We start from the raw sequence: 15387 nt of genomic DNA, 5'->3' as shown, positions 1-15387 counted from the left end.
CCTTTATTTTAATATTCCACTCAATCAGTTTGTCCCTCAATCCTTTTCTATCCTTATGGGTTTTGTCGGGATATCTAAACTGTTAGATTTTCCCTTATCTCCTCGTCTTTTTCATCACTTCTTTGTTCCTCGTCGAGTAGATGTTGGTGTTTTCAAATTCCAATCTCGTCCCAAGGCCATTTTATTCAACTAAATTCCTCCTCAGGGGGAATGGTATCACAAATTTTTCTATATGTGTCTCCCTTCTCCTCCTCCATTTTCCATTCAATGGATATACAATCTACCTCCGCTTCCTAGCAACCATAATCTCCTTAACGATCCCTCTGTTGCCTTTGCCTTATCTAAACTGAAGGGAGCAAAATTCAGCTTGCCGCATCTAATTGTGGAGGGTTTAATGTTTCCTTTTGGGATAGACAATATTGATACTCCCTTGGATGGCTCTTTTGGTATGTATAAACATTTCACTCCGCATTTACTGATTAGTATATATCTTTTATAATGGTGTTTAATTCCTGTGTTTCAGCTGATGCTCTTCTTCCCGCTTTTATGTACAAGAATCCTGCTATGACTAAGTCCTTTGTTAATAATCTTGGAGAAGAATGGTTGCGAGCTTGCCGGGCTAATCCTAATTCCTCCACCTTGGGCTTGCTATCCGAAGAAGAACAATGGGCAGAGGTTGTCGCAGCCATGGAAGAGGAAGAAGAAGAGCCTTTTATTCCCTTAGTCAAAAAGCCAAAGCTTACCGAGGATGCCCCCTTTAGTGATTTCTTTGGTACTTTTGTGCAAGCTCCTCTTGTCCCGGCACCCATTTCTCTTGAGAGAGGTAAGGCACCGATAACTCCTACCCACATTATCTCTAATCCTTCTCTTAGGATGATGAGACCTGGTCTGCTCATCTCCTCTTCTTGTGCTATTATTTTAGCTCCTTTTGCTTCTGCTTCTGCTTCTGAGATGGTCATTATCCCTTCTGTGTCTTCTGCGCCTCTTGCATTGGCCTTGCCTCCTTTGGCTTCTGGGCCCCGGGCAAAACAGACACCTTGCCGGAGATCTTCTCCAAGCGCCAGGCCCTCAACTATTCGCGTTTCCACGACTGGGTCAGCATCCCTTGCATTGCCACCTTCTATTCCATCTAGTTCTTCTTCTGCTTCTTTTGATTATACTATTTCTTTTCCTTCCATTGCATCTTCTTCTTCCCTACCTCCTTCTTCCTCCATTCCCCGACCTTTATTTAAACAGGCTATGGGTCTGCCCTCTCAATTGGGATAGTCCTCTGATCCACTTATCTATGGTTCTTTACAACTACAAGGCCTATTGGCCGAATCTTGGCTACAGGGCCAAGAACAACTAAGGGGCCTTAGTCTTCCACATCGAGCCGACCACCATAGTCGTCAAGCAGTAGCTATAAGTATTCTTGGTTATATGTTGTCAACTTCGTATCCTTATCTTTAACTGTATCATCATTCTGTTTAGTTCCTTGCCTCGAGTCTGCACATCGACCAGCTACTTATGGCTCAGGACCAGGAGAACAATAAGTTAAAAGCTCAACTAGAGACATTGAAGGCTACTTTATGTCCTTCTAATAATGACCTGGCTCAGTTACAAGAGAAAGTGACTTTGCAAGATCAACAATTAGGGGCATTGAGATAGGAATTAGAGGAATCACAATAATTACTGAAAGACAAAGAGCTTGCAAGGAGAACTCTGGAATTACAGGTGGATCGATTACATTCTGGTCTCCGACTGGAAATTACTTTAAAGGAGAAAGCTCTCTTAGATGCTTCTCATAAAAGTCTTATTTTAGAAAAAGTAGAAAAGCTTCATAATGTCTGTCTTTCTGAACAAGCTCAAGACCTAGCCTCTCATGATTTCACTATCCTATAGGAACGAGAGCAAAGGAAAGCTCAAGATGTTGAGTTGTCACTGCTCCAGAAGGAATTGGAACAGCTTAAATTGGAAAAGGATGCTTTAAAAGATCAAAACACAAAACTGCAAGCTGATTTTCAAAGCTATAAGGAGCAAGAGAAGAGTCGATGGGAAGAGTGGCGTCTGGCTTATCTAAAGTCTTCGGCGTTTGCCCAAGAATTTGTCCGTCGGATAGTGGGTGCTTTAAATCATTCAGTATCGAGAGTTTTTCGACAATTGAAAGAGGGTGGTTATCTACTTAAGGAGTCTCCCTCCTCTTTCATAAGTCGTCGCAGACTTAATGAAGAACTGCCCCCAGATTTAAAAAGTCCTTTTAATTAATCATATCTATGTATCTAAAAAGATTGTCCATAAAAAGACTTGTAATGGAAAAACTAGTAATGAAAAGAACTATTACCAAAAGCTTGGTAATTAAGGGATTGCGATATATAGGAAATTTTTGATACTTACCTGTTTCTCCCTTGTGTTAGTTTGAGAATGCCTCTTTTGGAATGCTTCCGAGTATTGAGTAGAAGTTTTATTCAAGAACTCCTTGCTTACCTCTTGAAGTTAAATCTTGTCTTAATGAATCTTTTTGCAGATAATATCTAGTGTGCTCCATATTTCAAAAGAATGAATAATCCTGAGTGATTTTAGATAATAAATTGTATAAGACTCCTGAGTTCCGAGCTGAGTATAATACTCCAAGCGATTTTAAATAAATATTTCCATGTGAATGGGCTTCCAGATAGAAAATGTGTCATATGCATAGAATCCTTCTTGAACCCTGGCTTCTGACCCAGTGTAAAATGTCAACTGATTTTGTGAATAAATCCATGTAACTTCGCATTTACTATGCCCATGAAGACTAAGTTCCGTGATAGTTTAAAGTATTTGGTTCCTCCCATGAAGACCCGTTCGAGTTCCTTCATGAGATTCCCCAATCGACTATGACCTGCGATTGCTTAAAGTCTCCGATTCCCCTCATGAAGACCCGTCCGAGCTACTTCATGAGAATTCCCGATCGACTATGTTCTCTGATAGTTTAAAGTCTCTGATTCCTCCCATGAAGACCCGTCCAGGTTACTTCATGAGATTTCTCGATCGAGTATGTTCTGTGATAGTTAAAGTCTCCGGTTCCTCCCATGAAGACCCGTCCGAGTTACTTCATGAGATTTCCCGATCGACTATGTTCTGTGATAGTTTAAAGTCTCCGGTTCCTCCCATGAAGACCCGTCCGAGTTACTTCTTGAGATTTCCCGATCGACTATGTTCTCTGATAGTTTAGAGTCTTCGGTTCCTCCCATGAAGACCCGTCCGAGTTACTTCATGAGATTTCCCGATCGACTATGTTCTAAGATAGTTTAGAGTCTTCGGTTCCTCTCATGAAGATCCGTCCGAGTTACTTCATGAGATTTCCTGATTGACTATGTTTTGCGATAGTTTAGAGTCTTCGGTTCCTCCCATGAAGACCCATCCGAGCTACTTCATGAGAATTCCTGATCGACTATGTTTTTTGATAGTTTAAAGTCTCTGGTTCCTCCCATGAAGACCCGTTCGAGTTACTTCATGAGATTTCCCGATCGATTATGTTCTGTGATAGTTTAAAGTCTCCGGTTCCTCCCATGAAAACCCGTCCGAGCTACTTCATGAGAATTCCCGATTGACTATGTTCTCTAATAGTTAAAAGTCTCCGGTTCCTCTCATGAAGACCCGTCCGAGTTACTTCATGAGATTTCTCGATCGACTATGTTCTGCGATAGTTTAGAGTCTCCGGTTCTCCCATGAAGACCCGTCCGAGCTACTTCATGAGATTTCCAGATCGACTATGTTCTGCGATAATTTAAAGTCTTCGGTTCCTCCCATGAAGACCCGTCCGAGTTACTTCATGAGATTTCCCGATTGACTATGTTCTCTGATAGTTTAAAGTCTCCGGTTCCTCCCATGAAGACCCGTCCAAGTTACTTCATGAGATTTCCCGATCGACTATGTTCTGTGATAGTTTAAAGTCACCGGTTCCTCCCATGAAGACCCGTCCGAGCTACTTCATGAGATTTCCCGATCGACTATGTTCTGTGATAGTTTAAATTCTCCGGTTCCTCCAATGAAGACCCGTCCGAGTTACTTCATGAGATTTCCCGATCGACTATGTTCTCTGATAGTCTAGAGTCTCCGGTTCCTCCCATGAAAACCTGTCCGAGTTACTTCATGAGATTTCACGATCGACTATGTACTCTGATAGTTTAGAGTCTTCGGTTCCTCCCATGAAGACCCGTCCGAGTTACTTCATGAGATTTCCTGATCGACTATATTCTGCGATAGTTTAGAGTCTTCGGTTCCTCCCATGAAGACCCGTCCGAGTTACTTCATGAGATTTCCCGATCGACTATGTTCTAAGATAGTTTAGAGTCTTCGGTTCCTCTCATGAAGATCCGTCCGAGTTACTTCATGAGATTTCCTGATTGACTATGTTTTGCGATAGTTTAGAGTCTTCGGTTCCTCCCATGAAGACCCGTCCGAGCTACTTCATGAGATTTCCCGATCGACTATGTTCTGCGATAGTTTAAAGTCTTCGGTTCCTCCCATGAAGACCCGTCCGAGCTACTTCATGAGAATTCCCGATCGGCTATGTTCTCTGATAGTTTAAAATCTCCGGTTCCTCCCATGAAGACCCGTCCGAGTTATTTCATGAGATTTCCCGATCGACTATGTTCTCTGATAGTTTAAAGTCTCCGGTTCCTCCCATGAAGACCCGTCCAAGCTACTTCATGAGAATTCCCGATCGACTATGTTCTCTGATAGTTTTAAGTCTCCGATTCCTCCCATGAAGACCCGTCCGAGTTACATCATGAGATTTCCCGATCGACTATGTTCTGTGATAGTTTAGAGTCTCCGGTTCCTCCCATGAAGACCCGTCCGAGTTACTTCATGAGATTTCCCGATCGACTATGTTCTCTGATAGTTTAGAGTCTCCGGTTCCTCCCATGAAGACCCGTTCGAGTTACTTTATGAGATTTCCCGATCGACTATGTTCTGCGATAGTTTAGAGTCTCCGGTTCCTCCCATGAAGACCCGTCCGAGTTACTTCATGAGATTTCCCGATCGACTATGTTCTGTGATAGTTTAAAGTCTCCGGTTCCTCCCATGAAGACCCGTCTGAGTTACTTCATGAGATTTTCCGATCGACTATGTTCTCTGATAGTTTAGAGTCTCCAGTTCCTCCCATGAAGACACGTCCGAGTTACTTCATGAGATTTCCCGATCGACTATGTTCTGCGATAGTTTAGAGTCTCCAGTTTCTCCCATGAAGACCCGTCTGAGTTACTTCATGAGATTTCCCGATCGACTATGTTCTGTGATAGTTTAAAGTCTCCGTTTCCTCCCATGAAGACCCGTCCGAATTACTTCATAAGATTTCCCGATCGACTATGTTCTACGCAGAAGTATGATTGTACTGACCTTATGATGGTTTTAAAATTTCTGGATTTTTCTGAGGGGAGCTGAATAGGTCTTTAGGATTCCCCACTGTTGATTGCTCGACAAGAGATTATAAAAGTTCTGGCTATACTTGTCAATCTGTATGAACCGCATTTATTTCTGTGGTGATATTTGTCTTGCATTGCATTTATTGAAAGAAATGGAGTACATGAACTATAAGAATACTTGTCTCCTTCTCATCGGGAACTTACTTCAGATAATTATGATTTGTTCCTTTTGACATATTCTTAAGTGGTGTGATCCTGTTAAGTCCGGTAAGGTTGTAAATGATTTTCACTCCAGGGACATTCCAGAATTCTTCCTTCAGTATCTTGGAGATAATATGAACCTGATGCGAGCTTTTCCACCACTTTGTAGGGTCCTCCCCATTGTGGTGCCAACTTACTCACATCCCCGATAGATTTAATACGCTTCCATACTTAATCTCCTACTTGAAAAAATCTGAGGATGACCCTTTTGTTATAATTTTGTCTCATTCCTTGTCGGTATGATACGAGATGAGTAGCTGCTTTATCTCTAATTTCCTCTATCAAGTCCAGCTCCATGAGTCGTCGACCCTCATTGTCTGCATCATATAACTACCTTCTGTCAGATTCTACCCCCACCTCAATGGGAATTATTGCTTCTCCCCCATAAACTAATTGAAAGGGAGTGATTCCTGTAGCTTCTCGAGGTGTAGTACGATATGCCCAAAGAACGCTGGGTAATTCATCTACCCAGCTACCTCCGACATGATCCAGTTTGGTTTTTAAACCCCTTATAATTTCTCTATTGGTTACTTTCGCTTGACCATTACTTTGCGGATAAGCTACAGAGGTGAAGGCCTGAATAATACCATAACTTTTGCACCAAACTAAAATTCTATCCCCTTGAAATTGCCTTATATTATCAGAGACTAATTTATGAGGAATGTCAAATCTGCATATGATATTTTTCCATAGAAATTTAATAACTGCATCTTCAGTAATCCGGGCAAGTGGTTCTGCTTCTACCCATTCGGAAAAATAATCCACTGCTACCAATAAAAACTTTCTTTGTGCAGTCGCCATAGGAAATGGGCCTACTATGTCCATGCCCCATTGATCGAAGGGACATGAGACTATAGAGGTTTTCAACAACTGTGTAGGATGATGCGAAATATTTTAATGTTTCTAGCAAGACATACAAGTTCTTACCAACTTGTTGGCATCCTCGTGTAGAGTAGGCCAGAAATATCCTGCTAATAAGATTTTATGGGCCAAGGATCTCCCTCCTATATGACTACCACATGAACCTTGATGAACTTCCTGTAAAATAAATTGTATATCTTCTATGCTAATACACTTGAGCAGAGGTCTAGAAAAAGCTCTTTTATATAACTGTTCTCCTACCATAGTGTACTGAGCAGCTCTCTTCTTAAATACCCTTGCTTGTTCTGTATTACTTGGAAGAATACCTTGCTGTAGATACAATATGATTTGAGCTCTCTAGTCGCCTTGAATTTCTGCGTCAGCTTGTCTTTTGATATAAGATATTAACAGAGTTTGTTCTACTGGCCGATCTAGACTCTATGGTGCTATAGCAGAGGCCAGCTTAGTCAATTCATCTGCTACCTGATTCTCAGATCGAGGAACTTTTTGTATATTTACTTCTTGAAACTGGGACTTCAACTTATCGAATGCCTTAGCATATAAATTGAGCCTGTCATTATTAATTTCAAAATTACCTGATAGTTGTTGGGCTGCTAATTGAGAATCAGAATAAATGAGGACTCGAGCTGCTCCTATATGCCGAGCGGCTTGCAATCCAGCTATTAAGGCTTCATATTCTGCTTCATTGTTAGTAGCTCTGTAATTCAATCTGATAGAGAGTTGAAGTCTGTCTTCCCTTGGAGATATAAGAAGAACACCAATTCCGCTGCCCTGTCTAGTTGAGGAGCCATCCACATAAACTTTCTAGATGTTTTCTTCCTCAGGGCCTTGAACTTCCATAATGAAATCTGCTAGAGCTTGTGCCTTGATGGCTGAGCGAGGTTGATATTGTATCTCATATTCACCAAGTTCAGTTGTCCATTTGATCAGCCGACCTGATGTCTCTAGGTTGAGTAACACCCGTCCGAGAGTACTGTTGGTTAATACAATAATTTCATGTGCTAAGAAATATGGGCGCAACCTCCGAGCAGTTAATACTAGTGTATAAGCCAATTTTTCTAGTGTAATATATCTACACTCAGCTCCTTTTAATAAATGGCTAGAGAAATATATAGATTGTTGTTCCTTTCCTTCTTGTCTAACTAATACAGAGCCTACAACGTTTTCATTAGCCGAAAAATATACCCAGAGGGTCTCTCCTACTATAGGCTTAGCTAATACAGGAAGAGTAGACAAATAATCTTTTAACTCTTGGAAAGCCTTATCACATTCCTCGTTCCATTGAAATTTGTTTGCCTTCCTGAGTATTTTAAAGAAATGGAAGCTACGATCGGCCGACCTGGAAATGAACCTAGACAGGACTGTAATCCGGCCAGTCAGTCTTTGAGCTTCTCTCATGTTGCGCGAAGGCTCCATGTTCTGAAGTGCCTTGACTTTGCTCGAGTTGGCCTCTATTCCACGCTCGGACACCATATACCCCAGGAATTTTCCCCCTTTCGCTGCGAATAAACATTTGCTCGGATTTAACTTGAGCCCATATTGTCTCAATGTCTTGCAGGTCTCCTCTGCATCTCTGCACAGATCAGCAGCTTGAAGAGACTTAATTAAGATATCATCAACATATACTTCCATATTTCTACCAATCTTCTTCTGGAAGACCTTATTCATAAGCCTTTGATAAGTTGCTCCTGCGTTTTTTAGTCCGAAGGGCATAACATTATAACAATAAGTACCTTCAGATGTTATAAAACTGACCTTTTCTTGATCTTCTTTAGCTAAGGGAACCTGATGATAGCCTTGATAAGCGTTTAACATAGAGATGTACTCGCATCCAGCAATGGAATCTACTAATTGATCGATCATGGGTAATGGATAATAATCTTTTGGGCAAACCTTGTTGAGATCCCGAAAATCAATGCATACTCATCATTTGTTTCCAGGCTTAGAGACTAACACCACATTAGCTAACCAGCTAGGGAATTGTACCTCCCTGATGTAACCAGCCTCCATAAGTTTAGTTATTTCTTCTTTAATGATTTGGTTCTGTTCCTTGCTAAAATTCCTCTTTCTTTGCATGACCGGGCGAGCATCTGGGAAGACATGTAAGGAATGCTCCATGACTGCAGGAGAAACACCCAAGACTTCTTTGGGCGTCCAGGCAAATACATCATTATTCCTCTTCAGGCATTGTACCAGTTCGGCTTTCAGAGTGGGATCAAGATCAGCCGCAATATATGTAGTAGCTTCAGGTCGACCGGTCTGGATCTGAACTTCTTCCTTTTCTTCATAAACCAGAACAGGCTGCTTCTCCTGAATGGCATTGACTTCCATTCTTTGAATCTTTCGGGCAGTGTTAGCTTCAGCCCGAACTATTTCTACATAACATTTTCGGGTTGTCTTCTGATCACCTCGCACCTCCCCGACTTGGTCATCAATAGGAAATTTAATTTTCTGGGAAAAAGTAGAAACGACCGCCCTAAACTCGTTTTAAGGCAGGTCGACCCAGTATCACATTATAAGAGGATGGGTGACTACCACCATGAAATAAGATCTCCTTGTTCTCATCAGAGACTCCTCTCCTAGAGATATGGCCAACTTTATTTGACCCAGTGGTTGTACTTCGTTGCCTGTGAATCCATATAGAGGAGTGACCATCTGTTGAAGTTCACTCGGGTCAAACTGTAGTTGATCGAAAGCCTTCTTGAATATAATATTGACAGAACTGCCCGTATCTATGAAGGTATGAGAAATGGTGTAGTTGGCTATCACGACTTTGATAATTAAGGCATCATCATGGGGTATTTCTACCCCCTCGAGATCTCTAGGCCCAAAACTTATCTCGGGACCGGCCTCTCGTTCCATGCTACACCCCACGGCATGAATTTCTAGTCTTCGAGCATGTGCTTTCCTGGCCCTATTAGAATCCCCATCAGTGGGTCCACCTGCAATCATATTGATATTGCCCCGAGCGGCATTACTCTTGTTTTCTTCCTGTCGAGTCGTCATAGCTTCAGAAGGAGCCTTTTCTGACACTTGGCTTGTACCGGCAGGGGTCGGCAATGCATCCTGCCGAGGCTCGACCGGGCGATATTCCAATTTGAGTGGGCTTTGTTGCCTGGGGTACTGCTACTGATAATAATTTTTCCTCTGATAATGCTCCCTATTAGCCCGTTTATTTATTAAAACAAAACAGTCTTCAGTATGATGACTGCTAGTTTTATGATAAGTGCACCATCTTCTTGGTGCCTCTGGTTGTATCTCAACATGTTGTACTGCTTGTGGACGATATTCTGGTTGACGGTGAGGTGAATGAGTCACTCTAGGCCCTCTTGGTGGAGGAATAGGGGCAGGAGCTTTCTCCTTAACCTGGATATGAGAAGAGGTAACGCCCTCCTTCCAACGGGCAGCTTGAGCTTCTTCCACATTAATGAATTCAGTAGCACGCTCAATCAAGGAATCAAAATTAATAGGAGGATTTCTCACTAAATATTTAAAGAAATCATTATCATTTAAACCATGAGAGAAAGCGCTTACTAATATTTCAATGGTAGCATTAGGTACATCAATAGCTACCTGATTGAACCTTTTGATGTAAGCTTGGATGGACTCTTTGGATGCTTGCTTAATTGAAAATAGACTCCAAGGAGTCTTATAATACCTCTTGTTGCTGGAAAAATGGTGTAGAAAAACTTTCTTAAAGTCTTTGAATTTTCGAATAGACTTCTCTGGTAGTCTTTTAAACTAGCGTTGTGCAGCTCCTCCGAGGGTAGTAAGAAACATTCGACATTTCACCCCATCAGAAAATTGTTGTAATAATGCTACATTCTCAAATTTCAATAGATGATCTTCTGGATCTGTTGTTCCAGTGTACTCGCCGATTTGAAGATTTTGATATCGCTTAGGAAGCGGATCATCCAGTACACTCTGAGAGAATGGAGAGATGACTTTTTCTGGTGAGCTATCACTAGTTACCATTTTGATCTTACGCTTTAATCTATCTGGTGCTTCGCCAGAGGATTCCTGAAACACGGGCCTTCGACCCCCCTGCTCCATGGGAGTGTGAAGAAAGGCTCGTGGACGTCTTGTCGGAGAAACGACAACTGGCGGAAAATACGCATGTTCCTCCTCTTCCTGCTCTTTTCCTTTCCGATGCTCAGTAGTTGAAATCGCTGGATTATGAGCTGTTGGTAGAGTAGCTCCAGTGTGAGCTTGAAGTTGTTGTTGTTGTTGTTGTTGTAAGGCTTTTTGTACGTGAGAATTGATGAGGAAATCCAGATCCTCACGACTAATGGTGAGTAGGTTTGATTTTCCGGCCTCTTCCATCTTGTAGTCTCAGATTCAGGTGAAGTTCCCACAGACGACGCCAAATTTGATCCTGTCTTAGAAGCTTGACAAGACGGAGATCCGGGAGAAAAAAACCCACTGCTGATGGAGAATAATGCCTATGGAACGCCGATCCGAGAAACCCAAAGCGGATCCAAGAAGATGAAGCCCCCAGAATATCCTCTCGATGCAAGATACCAATGGTGATGAAGAGATCCGATCGAAGAACACCGGATTCGGAACTCCCAAGGCTTCCTGCGCACAAGAGACCAACCAACACTACCGTCAGTGACCTAAGACTGGGTGGGAATCCCTGGCTAGGCCCTCCAACGCTCAAGTCAGTGATCTCTCTTGATGTGGAAGAAGGAGGAAGAAGATGAACAGTAGTTAAGCAATTAGGGTTATGAATGTGCACAATGATGTAAACTTACATAGCCAACGGAGAGGATTCCCCTTTTTATACCTCTTCATATAACCTCCGTAGTCATGAAGTGGACCCCGGTTTGTTAGCGTTTGTTATGAGATGACGTAAGTTGTGTACTTGTGGTAAATGACTTTTAAGGAATCTTTTTTGTACCCCAGATGTACCTTCTTTGTCGTCTAGTACTTGTAAAATAGTCTGAAAACACATTTCCTACCAAAGTATATATAACACCTGTTATACAATCATATACTGCCAATATCTTCATTAACTATTTTATTTAAAATACTTACTTCTATCCTGTTTCACAGGTCCTTTAAAGTGTTTCTATCGTTCCTACTTGCCCCTCCTGTCTTTGCTATATCATAAATGACTTAATGTACCAATGTTCCTCGTATCAGTCGAAACTGGGCCTAGCTAGGTTTAATCAATTATTATTACCTCTCATGAGGCTTCTGGTGTAATGCTTGTCCGGGCTCCTTTATGTTTATTATTCTAGCTAGCCCTGGGCCATGTTTTATCAAATATTATTTCAAGATATTAGGCAAACCGGTCGGTATTTACCTTCCTTCTTAAAGGTATGTTTCGATTGATATTAGTCTACCCGCTTGGTAGTATATCTCGACCGATATTGGCCTGCTTCCTTTGAGGTATATCTCGGTCGACACCGATCTAATCACTCGGAAGTATATCCCAGCCGATATTGGCCTGCTTCCTTTGAGGCCTATGCTGATCGATATAGGTCTTCCTCCTTGGAGGCATATCTCGGCCGGTATTGGCCTTCTTACTCGGAAGTATATCCCGGCCGATATTGACCTATCTTCTCCGTTTGGTTATCTCCTTTTCCCTTCCTTATCGAGGACCCATGAAACCTAACCCATATCAGTCATAAAAGGAAATAAAAGGGAGTTTTTATTTTGTTAAAAACTTTCCTTTTATGTTGGTTTTAAAAGAGAGTTTTAAATTTTAAAATCTTTCCTTTTATAAATATCTACAAAGGAATAAAAGAGAGATTTGAAATCTTTCCTTATTTGTAGTTATCTATAATGTGAAAGAAAGATTTTAATTTTTGATAAAACTTTCCTTTTGTAACCATGTTTTATTTTAAATCTTATCTTTTATATATATCCATAAAAGGATTTAAAAGAGAGAGATTTTAATTTATAAAACACTCCTTTTATAACTATCCACAAAAGGGATTTTTAAAAGAGAGATTTTAATTTTGTTTAAAATCTTTCCTTGCTTGGAGAATAAGCATATGGCCGGCCATGTCATAGGAGAAAAAGGAAGTTTTACTTTTATTACAGAACTTTCCTTTTTTTTTTGACAAGACCAAGGAATATAAAAAAGGAGGAGGGAGTGCCTCACCCAATAACACATCTTCTATTCCTCTCCTCTCTTCCTTGGTGGTGGTTGGCCCTTTGCTCTTCCTCTTCTCTTCATCTTTGTGGCTGGCGACATCAAGACTTGAAGGTTGGATTGGTGGTCGGTTCATGCTTGGAGAAGAAGGTGGCATTTTTCCTAGCATCCCTTGGAGCTTGGTTGGTGGCCGAACTTCATCATCTCTTGGAGAAAGTTGGTGGCCGAAACTTGGAAGGAAGGAGAAGGCTAGGGTGGATTTCCTCTTGGAAGATCGTCGCCTACACGACATCTAAGAGAAGTAGAGGAATACAATAGAAGATCAAGAGGTCTATAAGCTATGAAAGGTATAACTAGTTATAAGTTTCCGCATCATAACTAGTGCATCATTTTTGTATAGATCTTGTAAAACTAAACACAAGAGGTTATTGGTTTTAGTTATCGTTTTTGTTATTGATTTTCGTTTCAATTTCATGTTTCGATATTGTGCTTCTATTGAGGTCTCTATAGTTAAACCTAGTTTACTGTAAGAAGTTAAATATCTAATTTCTCTGTGAGGCTTTGTCTAGGAAGTGGTGGATGATCCCATACCCAAGAAGGCCTAGTGCCTCGCCATGTTTAACCTGGAAGACGATCTTAGAAATAGATATTTGATAACTTCTGAAATATGGTTTAACTTAGGAAGATCTCATCGGTTGAACTTGGAGTAAGAATGTTAAGTTTCGTTCTCAATCCAAGTTTAACTTCTAAAGGTGAAATTTGGATTAATAATGTTAAGCATCGTTTGCAATCCAAATTTAACTTTAGTAGAGCACATAGGTAGCTAGGATAGTTCTATGCTTATACAAATTTTTGTACAAGGGAACTAGGATGGTATTCCTAGTAGCAACCAATAATTGGTATCAGAGATAGATTTTAACCTCTGTGTATTTGGTTTTAGTTTAATTATGCACATGTTATACATAATTAGGCAGGATAATAGTAGGATGTGCAAATAGATTAACTCTGTGGTTGTAGGCTCTAACTATTATGGCCTATTGTGATTGTGTGTGATTGGACCCTCGGACATGTCGAGGGCATTTTATGTGTGTGCATGATTATATGTATTAAATACAGCAAGAGCTGTATTAGTTTTAGGATTTTACATTATTGTTCGATCTAGACTCTATGTACATTCCTTTGTGGAATATAGGATCGATATATGTAAAATTTTATTTTTTGTTGCGGATAGTATCCTTGTGAGGCGTTGTACTATTTGACGACCAGAGGTGCAGCAGAAAAAGAAGCAGGATAGATGCGACAACTAGACCCCATGGTGGTGGCTAAAGATGGTAGCAGCTAGGGTTGGCAGCACACGGAGGACAGTGATGGAAAAAAGTCATAATAGTTGGAAAATTATTTTTTCATATTTATTGCTTTTATTTGCTGTGATGTGTGTGTGTGCATGATAAAATCTTCATCTTAAATAACTAAGTTACACTAGTGGTCCTGCTCAATACACACATAGTGTACTAGTGTAATTTTATAGTCAAGATAGACTAATACCAAATTACACTACAACCGTTCCAATGATTTGTCCCAATCTATCTTGGTTGTGAGCTACTATTTATAATTTATAAGGAACCGATAACATGATCTTCTGTGTGGCACCACACATCATGTTATCTACAATATAAATTAAATGGACAAATATATATATATATATATATAAACATTTGACCAAAGTGATTCTCATTTCAAAACAGATGTTCATACAAAAGCTAGGCTTATAGTATACATCCCAACACCATCTGCTTCAAATATTTTTATTATTGATTATCATGCTATTTTCTCGGACACTTGGATATTGAATACCAGGTGTGGCACACATATATGTAATACAGGGGCTAACCAATAAGCGAAGACTCGTTAAGGGAGAAACAAACCTGTGAGTTGGCAATGGAGCAAAGGTTGTAGCTATCTCCATCTAAATATATTTGTTGAAGTTTCCTAGTGAACTTGTCTTAGAATTGAATAATTATTATTTCATTCTAGCATTAATAAAGAACATTGTTTCTATTTCTTATTTAAATAGAAAATGTTTTCATTTGACTTTTAGTAACAATTGTTGTTATATAACTTTGAATAGTATTCTTTACGGTATAGAAATTTTATGCAATGACATCTATATGTTAGATATATCTGGTGACATATTCAATTTCGAAATGAGCAAAAAACATGCTCAAAAAGATGATCAAATAACCTCCTACTTGTGGCATTGTCGCCTTCGTCATTTAAACAAGAAACACATGTTAGAATTGCACAAACTTACAATTCTAAAAACATCATTTAAATTAGATTCATTTGATAGATGTGATTTATGTTTAAAAGGCAATATGACAAAGTTACCTTTTACTAGAAAGGGTGAACTAGTCAAAGAGTTACTTGGACACATACATACCGATGTATGTGGACCAATGTCAACTCAAGCACTAGGAGGTTATAGGTACTTTATTATCTTTTGTTAGAGTGTATACTAAAAGTTTAGCTTTTGTATAAACATTTATTTAGAAATAAAGAATCACAGTGGTCAATATATACATTTATTTGTTAAATGTAATTTGTTCAATTAATTTATATAGTAGACAACATGGTGTGTGGTGTCACACACAGAAGATCATGTTGTCGGTTCTTTATAAATTATAAACAGTTGCTCGTGACTAAGATGGAAAGGAACAAACTGTTGAAGTAGTCGTAGTGTAATTAAGTATTAGT

Source organism: Zingiber officinale, chromosome 1B (genome assembly GCF_018446385.1).
Source record: "Zingiber officinale cultivar Zhangliang chromosome 1B, Zo_v1.1, whole genome shotgun sequence".
NCBI lineage: Eukaryota > Viridiplantae > Streptophyta > Magnoliopsida > Zingiberales > Zingiberaceae > Zingiber > Zingiber officinale.
Note: the sequence above shows the minus strand (reverse complement) of the source record.